Below are 6,148 nucleotides of genomic sequence, written 5' to 3'. Positions count from 1 at the left end.
AGGAACTATTTGTGCCTGGGGCTGGAAATAAAATGCTGGGAAACGTGTGGTAGAGCCTAGATCTTCTAGGGTCTTTCTTGACATCCTTTGGAGGTCAGATTTTACTTGAAGGTAGAAGCAGCCATGTGTGAACATGGTAGTGATGCAGGTAGACCTGTCATAGCCTCCCTGTGGCCATGGGAATGGAATAGAGGGGCCATGCAGGCTTCAGTGAGGTGTGGATATGGTAGTTTAGGAGAGAACTCAAGAACTCTCTGGAGTGGGGCTCTGTTGGTAGACGTGGTCTCAGGAGGAGTTTGGAGTAGGGGAGAATGATGAATTTGATCACTGGGCAGAGAGAAAGGAGAAGGATGGAAGGATTCGAGGATGAGTCCCAGGTTTCTGGCTCAGTCAACTGGGAAAACAGAATTAGTTGCAGGGATCGGGAGCCAGTAAGGATCATATCTAGGGACATGAGTTCCTGTTCAGTTTTGGATCCATCAATTTTGAGAAGACTAAGTACTATGCAAGTCTCTCCTGCCTGAAAATGGAGATGATGTGAGAAAGGAGAGGAGTAGAGACTAATTTCTGTTCAAGTGCAAGTTAACCAAAACATGGCTGATTTTAGAGAACTGTAGGAGATTGTGACACCACCCTTCTGGCAGAAAGTCAAGAGGAACTAAAGAGCCTCTTGATGAAAGTGATAGAGGAGAGTGAAAAGGTGGCTTAAAGCTCGACATTCAGAAAACTGAGATCACGGCATCCGGTCCCATCACTCCATGGCAAATAGATGGGGGAACAGTGGAAGCAGTGACAGACTTTATTTTCTTGGGCTCCAAAATCACTGCAGATGGTGACTGCAGCCATGAAATTAAAAGACACTTGCTCCTTGGAAGAAAAGCTATGTCAAACCTAGACAGCGTATTAAAAAGCAGAGACATTATTTTGTCAACAAAGGTCCATCTAGTAAAGCTACAGTTTTTTCCAGTAGTCATATATGGATGTGAGTGTTGGACTATAAAGAAAGCTGAGTGCCAAAAAATTGATGCTTTTGAACTGTGGTGTTGGAGAAGACTCTTGAGAGTCCCTTGGACTGCAAGGAGATCCAACCAGTCCATCCTAAAGGAAATCAGTCCTAAATGTTCATTGGAAGGACTGATGCTGAAGCTGAAACTCCAATACTTTGGCCACTTGATGCAAAGAATTGACTCATTTGAAAAGACCCTGATGCTGGGAAAGATTGAAGGCAGAAGAAGAAGGGGACAACAGAGGATGAGATGGTTGGATGGCATCACTGGCTCAATGGACATGAGTTTGAGCAAGCCCTAGGAGTTGGTGAAGGACAGCGAGGCCTGGCGTGCTGTAGTACATGGGGTCGCAAAGAGACATGACTGAGCGACTGAACTGAGTAGGAAATTGTCTATGTTCTGTTGACCGAACCTGTCTCCTGTTCTGTCTGTTGCACATTGGACAGGAATGGTTTGCTTGTCTTTGGGCCTTTGACTAGCACCTTCCCCATCCCCCAGCCGTGTCTCCCCATCCTTGCTTCCAGTTTTCCATATGTTCCATTCTGTGGCTGCTCTGTCACAGGTTGGAGCTGAAGTGAGAAGTAGCTGGACTGGAATGTTGGTTGCCCTCAGCTCTTTCTGTGAGACCTACCTAGATGAGCCTCCAGAGTAGGAAACTGCTTTGGGAAAATAGGCCAATTAGTAACCCACTCCTTGAACTTGCCCAAGAAACTAATTCCACACCACCCCCTTCACTCATTCCCTGGCTTGCCTGGTGAGAGAGCAACATCCTCTCCTGTGCTCTGTCAGCCAGACCCAAACCCATCATGCTAGCAGTGGAGCCAAAAAGACAAGGGGAGATGGTAGTTCTCGGTCCAGTTAAACCATTCTAGTTCCTGTCAGCTGTAAGTTGTGCTTAATTCCTGGCATAGTCGTGGAAATGCCTTATTCCTTTGGGAAGCTCTGGATCGGAAATCTCTCCATGTTGACCAGATCCATACGAATTCCACTTACTACCTGCCCACTTGGGTTTCCCTGGTAGGTCAGTTGGTAAAGAATCTGCCTGCAATGCAGGAGACCTGGGTTCGATTCCTGGATTGGGAAGATACCCTGGAGAAGGGAATGGCAACCCACTCCAGTATTCTTGCCTTGGAGAATCCCATGGACAGAGGAGCCTGGCGTGGGGTCGCAAGAGTCAGACAGGACTTAGCAACTACACCACCACCATCACCTACGTACTTAATATCGCCAGGGTCTCTGCCATGCCACATGGAGCTGAGACTAGGAGTTTGCATTACCCTGAGACCTGTTCCCCAGGGCTTATTCTCTGGAGTGCAAAAGAGCCACTTTTTATGCCTGAATTTAATAAGTGAGCTCTCCCACTGGACCAGCATTTCCCATCTGTGTCTGCACATTGGAATCACTGGGGGAACTTTAAGAGTACAGATGCCTGGAATCCCAGAGCTTCTGAGGTGACTTGTGGTGTCCAGAGTGAAGTGAAGGCTGAGAATTACTGCTGTAGGCATTTTCTTTTTTAAAATAAATGAATTTTATTTGGAAATATTGTGTTGGCCACAAAGTTTGTTCAAGTTTTTCCTAAGATGTTACAGAAAACCTTTTGGCCAACCCCATGATTTCAGACTTACTAAGAGTTGCAGGAATTAAAAATTGTACATATGAAGCCCAAATATCCTTTGCTTATGCCACTTGATTTGTCGTTTGTATTCTTGCATGTGCTCTCCCTCTGTATCATGGTCCTTTTGGTCTAATACTTAACAGTGGGTATTTCCTAGGAATAAAGATACTCTGCAACAATCCCAGTGCAGTGATCAAATTCAGTACAGTTAACACTGATAGAGTAGTTTAAAATACTGTTTGCATTCTGATCTCATAATGTCCTTTGTAGAGCCCTACCCCCATCCAGTTCTGGATCTAGTCTCGAATCATGTATTACAGGGAGTTTTCATGTCTCTTTGGTCTCCTTTAACCTGGAGCATTTCCATGGTTTTGTCACTTAAGACATTGACATTTTGGAAGAATACAGTTTCTCCTTTAAAATAATGCTGCTTATTTTGGGTTTATCTGATGTTCCCTGTTGATTCGATGAGATTGTTTTGCATTCTAGATGCCTAGAACACTGTGTCATATATCCTCTCAGGAAACACAGTGTCATCTGCCCCTCATTGGTGATCTTAATTTTGATCACCTGGTGTATCATTTAGGGTCTAGTGAAAGGTAAAAAGTTAATAGGAAAATTTTAGCAATTGTTAACTGAGTAAGAAGTCATTAACTACTGTAAGGGAGAAAAGAGCTCCAAAGGGTCTGCCTAGAAAACAGCTACAACCCCGAGGATCAGGGAAAGAGAAGAGAAAGAAGGAACTTAGAACATCAGAGGAGAGCCCTGTAAGCCTGAGAGCAGACTTCTGACAGGAACGTGCTGCCAGCCCTGTGCTTCAGAATCGACTCCCTGGAGGTGCCCGCTACACATGAGAGCAGAGAACAATCACCGTGGAGGATGCTGCTGGGATCCAGGCCAGACTGAGACACAAATGGTCTCTTCCAGCCTTGTCATCCTCTTCAGAGGCCCCTGTTGGCCAGCTGGCAAAGAGAAACGTAGTTTGGAGTCCCAACTTTAGTGTGGTGGGGAAGGAAGGCAAGTTTAGAGCTAAGAGGCAACAAATTAATACCTAGTGCACCTGGTCAGGATGTTTTCCACTTTCTCCATGGTATAATTACTGTTTTATCCCCTTTGGATTCAAGCAGTCTCTGGAGATACAGTCTTAAGACATGTAACAATCCTACTCTTCACCAAACTTCTCCCTCAATTTAGCAAATAGGGCTGACTCTGACCTGATTCAATCTTTCCTATAATGGTTGTGGAACACTGATTTTCCAATTCAGCAATCCTTCCTCATTTACCAGTCTGCACTCCCTTCTCTCCCAATTGTTTATTTTTACATATTTATATTCCTTATGAACTGATGGATTCTCCTTTTTTCCTGTGGTCTATAATTCATTATTTTCCTTTGGTTTTTGTTTTTGGTTCTCAAATAGTTCCAGATGTGACCAGTGGGAGCCCCTTCAAATTGTCTCATACATCCTGACATTTTCTTTTTTTAACACTTCTGTAATTTCTGACATAAAATGTTCCGGATTCATCTTGTACCCACCTAGCCCCGGCCCTGGAATCATTTTTTCTCCAAGGAACGTTGGTCCCTGGTGCTAACTGTGCTCATCGCTGTTGGGGTGACTTTGCTTCTTATTCTATCAGAGCTATCTTCCTACCTTTTAAAACTTGTTTCTAATTTTTTTAAACAAAAGTAATAATGCTTTAAAAAATGTAAACCATACGGACATCTGTAAGGAAAAAGTGCCTTTAGGTAAGCCAAGTTTAGCAGTGGTGTGTGTCCTTCTAGACTTTACATATACAAAAACATACTTGATCATTGTTTGTAGGTTTACTTTTTGCTGTTACGTGAATTCTATTCAGTAGGTCCTCTTGAATTCTATTCTGTAGGTCCTCTTGAATTCTATTCTGTAGGTCCTCTTGAATTCTATTCTATAGGTCCTCTCTTTTCCTTCACAACAAAATGTGTACTCTTACCTGTATTGGACTGTAGAATTTGTCTTTGCATTTTGTTAGCTGCATGGATATAGCAATACTATGATTAACCAATGTACAGTGGACAGACACTTGATTCCAGCCTCACTGCAGTGAACACCTTCCTACACGTACTGTCAGGCATTTAGAATTTTTTTAATTTAAAAACTTCATTGAGGTAAAATTCACACAGCATAAAATTAACATTTTAAAGCAAACAGTTCAGTGACATTTAGTATGTTCACGATATTGTGCAGCCACCCCCTCTGTCTAGTTCCAAAGCACTCTCGTTACCCCATGTTCTACATTTGTACGTGGACTCAAGGATAGATTCTTAGTAGTGGTTCACTTTGAACTTTTAATAGATTGATGAAAAAGTAATTGTGGATTCAGACCATGAATTTTAAATCATTATAACTAGGCTCAAACCCATTTTTATTAGTCAAAATAGAAACCATTACAATCAGTACATTTTTGCCAATGAGAAATAAATTTGTTTATTCCTATAGTGTAAAAATCCATGCCTCAGGATTTGACAAACTCTTAGTATTTTCTGCCTCCTGCTAGTTGCAGAAGCATTTTCCCTGCAAAAAGTTGTTGAGATGCTTGAAGAAGTGGTAGTCAGTTGGCGAGAGGCCAAGTGAATATAGCAGATGAGGCAAAGCTTCATAGCCCAATTCGTTCAACTTTTGAAGCATTGGTTGTAAGATGTGCAGTCTGGCATTTTCATGGAGAATTGGGCCCATTTTGTTGACCAATGTTGGCTGCAGGCATTGCAGTTTTTGGTGCATCTCATCAATGTGCTGAGCTTACTTCTCAGAGGTAATGGTTTCACTGGGATCCAGAAAGCTGGAGTGGATCAGGCAGGCAGCAGACCATCAGACAGTGACCATGACCTTTTTTGGTACAAGTTTGGCCTTGGGAGAAGCGCTTGGGAGGCGCTTCTCAGTCCATCCACTGAGCTGGTGTCGCCAGTTGTATAAAACCCACTTCATCACATGTCACAGTCCAATGGAGAAGTGGTTCGTTGTTATGTAGAATAAGAGGAGACGACACTTCAAAACAATCATCTTTTTGATTTGCAGTCAGCTCATGAGGCACCCACTTATCAAGCATTTTCACCTTTCCAATTTGTTGCAAATGCCAAATGACCTTATAATGGTCAATGTTGAATTCTTCAGTAACTTCTTGTGTAGTTGTAAGAGGATCCGCTTCAGTGATTGCTCTCAGTTGGTCATCAACTTCCAAGGGCCAGCCGCTGCACTCTTCATTTTCAAGCCTCTCATCTCTTTTGCAAAACTTCTTGAATCACTACTGCACTGTACATTTGTTAGCAGTTTCCTGAGCCAAATGCGTTGTTGATGTGAGTTGTCTCTGCTGCTTTACGACTCATTTTGAACTCAAAAAGATTGCTCGAATTTGCTTTTTTTCTAACATCATTTCTCTAGGCTAAAATAAATATAAAATAAACAGCAAATAATAAGTCATTAGCAAAAAATAAAGTGAGAAATGTGCATGCAAATGATGCATAATCACATTTATTTAAGAAAGTATTCCAATA

The sequence above is a fragment of the Dama dama genome, chromosome 13 (assembly GCF_033118175.1).
Source record: "Dama dama isolate Ldn47 chromosome 13, ASM3311817v1, whole genome shotgun sequence".
NCBI lineage: Eukaryota > Metazoa > Chordata > Mammalia > Artiodactyla > Cervidae > Dama > Dama dama.
This window is presented reverse-complemented; position numbering follows the sequence as displayed.